Below are 12,519 nucleotides of genomic sequence, written 5' to 3'. Positions count from 1 at the left end.
ACTCTTCTATCACTTTCTCTGATACGCAATAGTGCTAAGCGAAAACAAGAGGTGAGCAATAGCCCGGAGGATAACATAGATGACTGTGTTGACCCATAGATTATTTAGTTTTATCATCTGTAATTTGTATTGCTTGATTTGATATATTTTGTATTTAATAATTTAATTTTTTAATATAGTATACTATCTAATGTAGATTATTCCATAAATCTACATTATTAACATAAAAAATCCCGACAAGGTTGTCAATTTTTTTGGGTCAATGTAGATTATTCCATCAACAAATTCGATTGTAATTATATTTTGTTTTTTTATCTCATGCTAAAATCCGACAATAAATCTAACAATACATAGCTTAGTACTTATAGTGCTACCTTGTTTTCTTTTTACACCCATAAAAGGGTTTTTATCAAGCCATGAACTTTCAGTTTCACATTTAACTAAAGTTATTATCATTTACTCTAAAGCTTAGTCACTTATATTGTTTTTCTCTTTAAGTTTTATGTCTTAAAAATCTCACATTTACTTTCCTTTATAGAGACAAGAAAAGGTGCATCATATTGAGAGACTCTCTTTCTGGACCATCTCAAAGCACCACTCCTCTGTCTGATTATTCAAAGTCTAGTTGTGGTCACATTGTATCACAACCTTCCAAAAATGCTATCCTATATCCATTATAGGGCATGAAACGCAGTGTGCATGTTACTCTATTCATGTGAATCATGATCACACCTCGAGAAAACAAGATCTTGTCTCATGCATACCACTAATGTTGATAAATTTATTCAATTTGAACCTGAAAACCTCATCTTCATCACTCAACCTTAATGAAATAATCAAACAGTTAGATGTTGAACTACTTTAATATTAAACATGAACATGCAATGCATAATAAAACAAAGAGAATATATAAAGGGCATTGATATAATTAAAGTTATCTATAATCCAAACAACTTTGTCGGGACTTAAAATTGGCGAAAGAAAACAATCACAAGTTTACAACACATAAGGCTACTAAAAAAATTTCATAGGAAATTCTCCATGTCTGCCACATATGATGTCTCAGATACCTTTTCCTACTCCTCCCCAACCTTAGCAAGGGGACCGATATTCCTAGTGCGAGGATCATAGACCTTATTTGCGAAGACCTGGCTTTAATCAAATCAGGGAACCAAGAAGAAAACTTGACGTATGATTACCTCAACGATGTCATGAACCACTTATGGGCAAGCTTTCGTGCTACATGGTAATTGTTATAGACAAATAATGACAAATGAAATGGCAATTAAATAAGAATCCGGCGTTACAAGACAACGTCCGGTACAACATAACAACCACACTACTAAGTCATGAAATCGCCAAATCATAGGTCATAAAACCACCAAATCATGCCATTAAGAGCATGACATAAAGGCAATAAATGCCCAAAGAAATGGTAATACCAAAATAAAGGAATAAAAGAAGAGAGAACTCAGTAGGTAAACTCTGAACTAAAACATACCACCAAAAGTACATTGTTAACTTAAGCATTGAAGTGTCTTGCAGGTTGTCCCCTGGTCTAGTTCTACTTCTACCAAAAATAGGATCTTTGATCTACTCGACACATTAATTCACGATCTCTACACCTAGAACGAACATTTGGTGTTGTCTGTTAGGATCCTACTTTGCTAAGAATCATGGTTGAACACAAAATTCATTTAGTGATCAACCCGGATACTCCTTTTAAAGATCAGCATCAAGAAGATGGACATAAAACGAATGTCACCCCCACTTATGAAGAACATCAAGTTCCTTTCGAATATGAAAATTAGGAGATACCCAGCCTGAAAGTTCATAATGATGGAACCCGTCACTTTGCAAGGTCAGGTGATGATTACCATCATGCCATGTAGGAAATGAGTCATCGGATACAAGAGTTAAAACGTCATCGCCTGTAGTTGGAATATCAATTGGTAGAATGATCACAATCACGACAATCCCACTGCCGAAGTCATATGATTAGAAAGCATAATGGTCGTAATTGTGAAAGGGAAAACTCAGAGATAATCTCTGAGCAACAATAGGATAACAATCAACGACATTCATGCTCACCACAGCGACATAGGAGGTCGCCTCAATGCAATGTCGAACCTCATGAACCTAATAGGTGGGTAAGGGATGAGTCTCGGTCCTCCTAGTCTAAAAGGTGACGAACTCTGCAAAGGAGTCCAAGTCCTAAAAGGCATAGGAAAACCCGAGAACATGTGATTATGGGTCAAACCCCGTTCACTTCCCACGTCCTTCAAGTTTGCTTGCCAAAGCATTTTGATAAGCCAACTAACTTGAAGTATGATGGAAAGTCAAATCCTCAAGAGAACCTTAATGCTTTTGAAGAAAGGATGAATTTAGAAGGTGTAGGAGATGCGATCCGATGCAAGGCTTTTTTAGTGACCTTGTCAGGCCCAGTAATGGTATGGTTTAACACACTTTGTTTCGGATCTATCTCTTTTGCTGACATCAAAACCAAGTTCTTAGCACATTTTACCATAAAAGAACCCAAGCTAAGCATATGATTTTGTTGCTTGGTATCAAGCAAAGATCTAGAAAAAGCATCCATGATTACCTGGATCGCTTCAATAAAGCCCTTTTGGAAGTGAACACACGAATTCCCGAAGTCGTGTGTCTGTGTTTGATTACGGGATTATTAAAAGGATATTTCAGAAGGCACTTAACTTCCAAAGATGTAAAATCCTTGGAAAAAATTCACTAAATAGCCTTAGAATACATGCGAGATGAGGATGTTTCGAAGGTGGTATCAACGAAAAGAAAGAACCCAGCTCCATCACCAAACAAAGTCGGAGGATCGGGATAATCGTCATTCCCGAAATCCTCTGTTCCTCAAGTCGGAAAGTTCACTACCTATACACCTCTTGTGGCATCCTTGCCGAAAGTATATTAACAAGTATCTCATAGGGTCTTTTTTCCAAAAGCAAGACAAATTCGGCCAAGGGTTTTACTGAATAAGTTGCAATATTGTGACTATCATAAATTTTATGGTCATAAAACGGAAGATTATATTGATTTGAAAGATGTACTGGAACAGACAATTCAGGATGGAAAGCTTCCCGAGTTTGTTCACCATGTCAGGCCGCCTAAATGGCAGACTGATAATGAAGATTGAGAAGTAAGATACTCAAGGAATACAAGGACTACGGATGCCCCGGAGGAAACAACCCTAGTCGTGGTGAATGTAGTGGCGGGTAAAAATGGATTATCAAAATCCAAATCCAAGAATACAATGAGAAAGATTTTAAGGTTGCAAACTTGAAAGTTTTGAAGATATTTAGAATTTCAACTTTGCAATTCACGGCAGAAGATTTCCAGTACACCACATATGATGATGATGAGCCTTTGGTTATCACTGTTAAGTTGGGGAATAGAATCGTAAAAAAAATTTGGTTGATACAGGAGTAGATTCGAATTTGCTTTTCAGAAATGCTTTTGACGCATTGGGTTTAAAGGATCAACACTTGAAATAGCATCTTCCTGGGGTGGTGGGGTTAGGAGACCCCTACATCAAGCCCGTTGGTGCTATCAGGAACATGGAAAAATTTTAAATCGGTGACATACTGACAAACCCCATTTTGACGGTTTATCTTGTATTGATTTTAGGGGATTTTATCACCTTGTACCCACATTTATGCAATGAAATAGCATGGTTTTGTATATTCTCCTTTAATTGTGCTCAAGAGTGAAAACATGCTTTTTAGGACTTAAAATAGCTAAATCTAATTCTCCTTGATTCCATTAGATGCCTTGATATGTTTGTTAAGTGATTCAAGGTTTAGGAGGCAAAGATTGGATCAAGGGAATGATGAAAGAAGCATGAAAAGTTGGAGAACTCATGAAGAAATGAAAGAACCGGAAAGCTGTCAAGCCGACCTCCTCGCACTTAAATGACCATAACTTGAGCTATAGAGGTCCAAATGATGCGGTTCCAGTTGGGTTAGAAAGCTAACATCCGGGGCTTCGAAACGATATAAGATTTGCCATAGTTGCTACAAGTATGGTAGCGCGCACGCGCAAAGTACGCGCACGCGCCGTTGCTGCCACCTAGTCCACTTGAAACAAAACGTGGCCAGCGATTTTAGAAGCCTTGTGGGCCCAATCCAACTCATTTCTGATGCTATTTAACCCAAGGAGTGAAGAGGGAAACATATGTTAGTTGCCATTAGTTTAGTTTAGTAGTTAGAATTAGTTTCTAGAGAGAGAAGCTCTCACTTCTCTCTAGAATTAGGATTAGGATTAGAATTAGTTCTTAGATCTAGGTTTTAATCTTTGCTTTCTTCTACTTCTACCTTTCAATTCTTTGTTGTTACATTCATCTTCTTCTATTCTTTTGTTGTAATTTTCTTTATGTTGTTCTTACATTTTGTTGTAGATCTAGTATTGTTCTTTCTACATTCTTCCAATTCAATAAGAGGTAATTCATAATAATTATTCTTCTTTACTTTTCTATTGTTGATCTTTTGCCTTTGTAGTTAGACCTCCCTTTAATTCTTGCAATTTATGTTGTTTACTTTTATTACCTTTTATGTGTTTGTTGAAATGTCTCTTCTAGATATAGTATATATTTTGTTCCTCTTGGCCTAGGTAGAGTAATTAGTGACACTTGAGTTATCTAATTCCTTTGTTGATTGGTAATTGGAGAGATTGCTAATTGGTTTGGAGTGCACTAAAGCTAGTCTTTCCTTCCTTGGGAGTTGGCTAGGACTTGTGACTCAAGTCAATTCATCCACTTGACTTTCCTTTCTTTAGTAAGGGTTAACTAAGTGGTAGCAATGAACAATACTCATCACAATTGAGAAGGATAACTAGGATAGAACTTCTAGTTCTCATATCTTGCCAAGAACTTTGTTAGTTGTTAGTTTATTTTCATTGCCATTTACTTTTCATGCTTCTTATCAAAAACCCCAAAACACATTTCTAACCAATAACAAGGCACTTTATTGTAATTCCTAGGGAGAACGACCCGAGGTTTAAATACTTCGGTTTATAGATTTTAGGGGTTTGTTTTAGTGACAAACAACTTTTTGTATGAAAGGATTAATGATTGGTTTAGAAACTATACTTGCAACAAGAATTCATTTGTGAATTCTAAACCATCAAAAATCCAATCGTCACATACCAGAGAAATACACCATGATCAACAAGATATTACCTTATCTCTTAAAGTCAAAACTTCAGAATTTTTTGAAAGATAATGTGGATTTATTTGCTTGGGAACCTTCTAATATGACGGGTATTGATCCCACATTCATGTCCCACCAACTTGCCGTTGATCTTGCCTTCAAGCTAATTACGTAGCAACGACAGAAGATGTCGCCCGACTGATCTGCCGAGGTTAAAAGGCAAGTTCAAGGGTTGTTGGATGCTGGACTCATCCGAGAATTGATGTATTCGACATGGTTATCTAATGTTGTGATGGTGAAAAAATCTAATGGAAAATGACATATGTGCATAGACACAAATTTAATTAAAGCTTTCCCAAAGGATTTTTTCCCTACCTAACATCGATAGCATGATCGACTCGACCTCAGGATATCATATTTAGAGCTTTCTAAATGCCTATAGTGGGTATAATCAAATCCCCATGCATAGGCCTGATGAAGAGAAAATAACTTTTATTACCATTAAAAAGATTTATTGTTAGACTGTAATACCTTTTGGTTTGAAAAATGTAGGAGCTACTTATCAAAGATTGATGGATAAAGTCTTCAAGCAACAAATCGGAAGGAACACAGAAGTTTACATCGACGACATATTGATAAAGACTAAGCAAGATTCTGACCTGATTGCTAATCTACAAGAGATTTCCAAATGCCTCCGACTTCATCAGATGAGGTTGAACCCGACGAAATGTGCGTTCGGGGTTTGGGGAGGTAAGTTCTTAGGCTTTATGGTTACTCAACGGGGAATAAAAGCTAATCCTAAGAAATGTCAAGCTATCCTAGACATGTCGAGCCCTCAAAACCTCAAGGAGATACAAAGGTGTATAGGTCGGTTAGCCGCTTTGTCAAGGTTTGTTGGCACTTCCGCTAAAAAAGCAAAGCCATTTTTTAATTTAATGAGAATGGGTGTGAATTTTGCATGGATAGAAGTGTGTCAGAAAACTTTTCAGCACTTCAAACATTTTCCATCATCCTCTCCTGTCCTAGCAAAATCGAAACTCGAAAAACCTTTATATCTCTACTTGTCTATCACTGGAGAAACTGTGGCTTCAATTTTAGTTTTGGAAAATGAAAGTAAGCACCAACGACCTATATACTTTATCAGTAAGGTACTCCAAGGTCCCGAACTAAGGTATTCAAAACTATAAAAGTTATCTTTTGCTCTACTCACTTCGGCACGTCGGTTACGTCAGTATTATCAAAGTTATTTAATTGTAGTGCAAATCGACCAACCTATTAAAAAGATACTACAGAAGCCCGACCTAACAGATCAGATGGTAAGGTAGTTTATAGAATTGTCTCAATTTGATATATAATGTGAACCACGTTTAGCTGTTAAAGCTCAAGTGATGGTTGACTTTTTATCCGAGATGACCCATCCAGTTTTTGATGTATCGGAGTGAGAAATTCATGTTGATGGGGCTTCCAATATGAAAAATGGGGGTGCCGGTCTTATCTTGACTAAGGGTGATGACATGGTGATTGAGGCATCGATGAAATTCGATTTTCCCATTTCCAATAATCAAGCTAAATATGAAGCTTTACTTGCAGGTTTAGCGTTAGCTTGGAATGTCGGAGTAATGGCAATCGTTGTGTTCAGTAATTCACAACTCGTAACGTCCCAAGTTAACGGTGAATACTGGACAATAGTTCTGTTATTACAACAGTACTTAAAGAAAGTACAGTATGAGGTACAGTACTTTGATTCCTTTTTTATTAAGCATGTACTAAGGGAATAGAACACACGTTCTGATGTGTTATCAAAATTAGCAAGTACTAAACCTAGAAGCGAAAATCATAGCAAACAAGAAGTCCTCACAAAATCTTCTGTTGACAAATCAAATATTATGATTTTTCATTCCAGTGATGTTAGCATTTGGATGGATCCCATCGTATGTATTTAGAGCATGGGATTCTGCCCAAGGATGCTAAAGAAGCAAAGAAGTTGCGATTCAAAGCAGCTAAATATATGATGATAAATGGAAAACTATATAAAATAGGATTTTTCACAACTATAATTGAAATGTTTAAGTCCTCAACAAACAGAGTATGCCTTGAAGGAAATTCATGAGGGTTGTTGCGGACATCATGTAGAGGAGGAGTCGTTAGCCCAAAAGATCATTAGAACATGCTATTATTGGCCCACCATTATTATCGATGCCATGGGGTACATAAAAAGTGGTGCAAATTGCCAACTCCATGGGAACCTTCATCTCGCACCCCCCGGCCCACGAGCTTGTATCTGTCGTATCGAAAAGATCATTTGCCAAGTGGGGCATGGACCTGTTAAGACCATTCCCACAAGGACATGGTCAGGTAAAATATTTAATAGTGGTCATAAACTACTTCACAAAATGGATTGAAGCTATGCCACTAGAAAATATTACTTCGGCCCAATGTCGGATGTTCGTGTGGAGAGAGGTCCTTATAAGGTTTGGAATTCCTAAGACAATAGTTACAGATAATGGAACACACTTTACAGATTCTAAGTTTTGAGAGTTTTTGAATGGGTTCAAAACCCGTCAAATCTTTGCCTCGGTTGAACACTCTCAAACAAATGGATATGTCAAAACCGCAAACAAATTAATTCTGCGAGGTTTGGAAAAGCACTTAGTGATTCATTGGGATCATGGGGTTACGAATAATGGTCGATACTTTGGTCATACCGAACTATAACTCAATCCTCCAACAAAGAAATGCCATTCATGCTAACTTATGGTGAAGAAGCGGTAATCCCAATAGAAGTTGGTAAACCTAGTCCCAGAATGATCTTAGGAAGGTCGGAGAATCATAAAAGCATGGACTTAGTTGACAAGGTGAGAGCTGCGACTAACTTAACTAAACAAGCTTTGAAACAAAAAGTGGCAAAAAGATATAACACTAAAGTCAATCCCAGAAGTTTCCCAGGAGGGCACTTGGTGTTGAAACAGGCTGATGTCAAAACCTTAGTATCTCTGGGAAAGTTTGCTTTAGCATGGAAGGGACCCTTCAGAATCAAAGAAAACCTAGGAAAGGGAGCATACAAGCTAGAGACCTTAGATGGTACTGAGATACCGAGAAGTTAGAATGTGGTCCACTACTTGAAAAGGTTTACTCTTAGGATTATCTCATAATAGAAATAAAGACACTCTTTTCCTAGATACCTAGGTTTTTAATGAGGCCTTAATGCCTTGAGAATTAGAAACCTTGTATTTCATTTCATCAATAAACATTTTTTATCTATTCGCATCCAAAGTTTCTATTGTTTTCTTAATTTGTACAACGTTTATACTATCTCAACGATATAGCATATTCTTAAAATCAAAACAAAGCATGTACAAAGGGACAACAAAAATTAAAACTTACCAATTGCATTGAATAACAATATCAGAAAATGATAACAGAGTTAAAAGTGCAATTATCAAATTCAAACAAAGACAATAAAATTGCATAAGATTAGCTTAAGTAATTAAAAAGTTATGTCCCAATTACACGGGAAGATACTTGTCCAAAAAAAATCACCAAAATAAATAGTCAAAGGCTAAGATCAAAGGTGCACTTAGAAAATGTTTTAAGGGTACTATTGGATAAGAAAATATTGCAAAAATATTACAAGATAGAATCAGCTTTTCCATCCACCACTTTCTTGAAAGCGTCGACATCGGAGGCGTCCAAGTCGGGAGCTATCAGTCTGATTTGGTCAAGGATGTTCCGTTCAGCATAAAAAACCCCATCCATAACAGCACGTTCAGCCTTTTTAACTGAGAGTTCGAGTTCCTCAACTTTTGCAATAAGTTCGGAAACCTGCTTCTTCATATTATCTTTCCTCATGTCAGAAGAAGCCTTTGCTTCCTTCAAACTCTTTACCTCATTTTCGAGAATAATATGCTTTTTTTAAAGGGTAGTGACTGAGTTGTTCAAATTCTGAATCTGAGTATTAGCATCAGCAATTTTTGTATCCTTTGATAAAAAATCTAAACAAAGATTTGAAATCTCGACCTCAGTATCTCAAACATATGTGGCCGGACGGAGAAGCATTCTTTGAACTCGGACCATGGTATCCTCCAGGGACATTTTAGTAAGTCCTAGTTTTGCATCATCATTCAGAAGGTGATGATCCACAAAGTCAAGAGCCCGGAATCATTTATCTAACACATAGTCAAACGACAATGAAGCCAAAACATCCGCATTATCTTTTCCGATGTTCTTGTGTTCTTCAATTTTTTTCTTCTTTGGAGAGTTGATGGAAGAATCTTCTTCCAAGATATGAACCTCAGAACCTTGTCCTTCTCCACTTTCTTCGGTTCTCTGAGGTAGTGGTTGGTGGCTAATTGTAGCGGAAGAGGAAACCTGGTCACCAATTACATTAATCAACAAGATAGATTGAGATTCCAACCTCCTCTTCATAGCAGCGATGGCAGCAAGACCTCCAACCACGTCAACTAAAATAAAGACATAAGGTTTCAATGTAAAAATAAAATCATACATATAAAAGGAAAAAAATAAGAAGGAAAAGCTTACTTATAGCATTCTGAGCAACCTTCTCATTCACTATAATGTCTCTCAAACTAAAAAGACGTTCATTCAATAGCAACATTAACATATTAATGCTCACAAGCTCAGTAGCATTAACACCACTAACTCGGATTTTTGGAGAAGACATGTTGAAATTCCAATATAAGTTTAACTCCCTCCCACATTCTAAGGTCATGAAAAAAAGGAATCGTAACTTCAACCCTTTCAATTTTGAAAATTTTTTCTTTGAATTCATGATAAGACTCTTTAAATAGATTAAAAATTCTTCTATTCGGAACACCTTGAAAGGAGATGAACCTATGGCCTTATGATCTAAAAGGCATCGTCAAAGTGAAAAAGTAGAAGAAAACTCTAATGGGAGGTTGAATATCTAAAAACGAGCTTAAAAGTTCAAAACAACGAACGATGGCCCAACTAATCGAATGTAGTTGAGAAGGAGCACATCCAGTGTAAATTAAGATGCTCACTTGAAAATCGGAAAAAGAAAGTCGAATCCCAACTCAGAAAAATAGAGTCTCGTACATCTAGAACTAGTCAGGGGCATTGCCAGCGTGCTCATCAATATGGCATAAATGATCCCCTGGTCTGGGAACCAAAAAAACATACAAATTGCTCAAGCCAAAATTAAAGATAACCCTAGCTTCTTGCAAGTTATCAAGCTCCTCTTGAGTGATAGTACAAGGGACAGCCTTAACCTCTTTGAAAATCCAAGAGTAAATATCCACTTTGAGCTTGCTGTTCATAGTAGGAATTGGAGCAGGTTGGGGCCTCAAACGATTAATGGCACCACTATGTTCACGAGTCACAATAACCTTTTTCCTCGACATCTCGAAAAAACTTATAGGGGCACCATCACTATGCAACAAAGGATTGAAAAACTCTAAAGTCAACTCAGAAAATTTAAAAATTCACCATAATTCTAGAAAGTTTAGAAATGTGTTGGAAGAATGGGGCCAAAAGAAGTATAAAAACCATTGTTATTAAGATAGGAAAACCTAAAACAATAGTACCCCTACTATGTTAACCTAATCAAAGGTGGCAGGCATAAAAACTAAAGTCACAAAAGAAATGTATGAAACAATGACTAGAATCATGGAAGAAATACATAAGACAATGACAAAAAGTTAAGTGTGAAACATAAAAGTAAGAAATGTACATTAACAAGTTGAAGAAAAGAAAAGAGGCTAAAAAAACCTTATCGAAATTTGTTTAAATTTGAAGGGCGCTTCGAAAATAGTTGCAAAAAGCTAGCCTTTCGCAAAAAAAGGAAGAAAGCTCCTTGAAGAGAAAGGAAGTATTTTCGAAAGTAAAGTTAAAGTAAATATTATTTAATTAGACATTAATATAGCATTGATTGATGGAGAGAGAATTCATAAATAACCTGATGGTTCGTAAATCCAGTAAAATTATAGCTGTGCAAAAAAGGCTGAAGGAAATTGAATAATTTTTTTACGGATCCCTTAGAATTTTGATTAAGGATATCACTTAAATCCAACCTCATAAACTCGGATACTTTTGACGAAGTCATAAAGTTAAGAGACTCGAGTGGGGGGCATTGTTCTAGACAAATAATGACACATGAAATAATAATTAAACAAAATCTGACGTTACAAGATAACATCGGGTACAACATAATAGCCACATTACTAAGTCGTGAAACTGTTAAATCATAAGTCATGAAACTATCAGATTATGGCATTAAGAACACGACATAAAGGCAATAATTGCCTAAAGAAACTATAATCCCGGAATAAAGGGATAAAAGAAAAGAAAATTCGATAGGTAAATTCTAAACCAAATAATAATAATAATAATATATTATTAACTTAAGTATAGGAATATTTTGTAGGTTATTTCTTAGTCTAATTTTGTTTCTACCAAAAATAAAATCTTCAATCTATTCAACGCATTAATTTGGGATCTCCACGCCTGGTACGAATAGTAATACACTAGGTTTTTTTTGTGCTGTGGCATTCACCAATTCAACATACATTCACCAATTCAAGCTAGTGCATTGCTGCAATAAAATCATCTCAAAGTCTCTGTTTGAAATTCGACAAATTGTCCGCGAGCTCTTAAACAAGGCCTATAATGACAATTTTCTCAAAAATATCCCTTCTAAGAGTAGTAGGCTGGACCTCGAACTCGAAGTAAATTTGAATTATATTTTAGCTATATTGTGTTTTCGTTAGATAATAGAACCAATCGGATTGTGCTCAAATTTTGTTCAAATTAAATACTATAAATTAAATAACGACAATAATTTCACCTAAAATAGACATATTTTAACCTTAATTATTACCTCAGATCTCCATTAATATTAGAATCCTTATAAATATATTTCATCATTATTTCTTTAAATCGTTGCAAAATTAAAAATTCATCCTTTTTTTCAGGAGAATCGACCCAATTTAGGATCTAAATTAGCACTCTCTCAACCTTGATTTTAGCATCAGAATCATTTGGAGATAAATGTTCCTACCATCTATTGATGTTAAAGAATAGGAGATCTCCCATTCAAGCTAAGAGTTCAAGTTATATCATCAACTAGCAACCGAGCAAACATATTTGCAGCATATTTTAAATATAGTATATGAATATAGTCATATAGATATGATTTGGCAATTATGTAAATAAGGAAGCATGTTTAATGATAATTTAAGGTAATGACGAGGAACCTTTCATTTTTTTTTTTTAAAAAAACCTTGGAGTGAGTTGTGGAAGTCAATTTACTAGAAATGCTGGAGACAACATCTATCCACCTGGATTGGATTGGATTCGTTGACTTTTTCTT

The sequence above is a fragment of the Arachis duranensis genome, chromosome 5 (assembly GCF_000817695.3).
Source record: "Arachis duranensis cultivar V14167 chromosome 5, aradu.V14167.gnm2.J7QH, whole genome shotgun sequence".
Lineage (NCBI taxonomy): Eukaryota > Viridiplantae > Streptophyta > Magnoliopsida > Fabales > Fabaceae > Arachis > Arachis duranensis.
Note: the sequence above shows the minus strand (reverse complement) of the source record.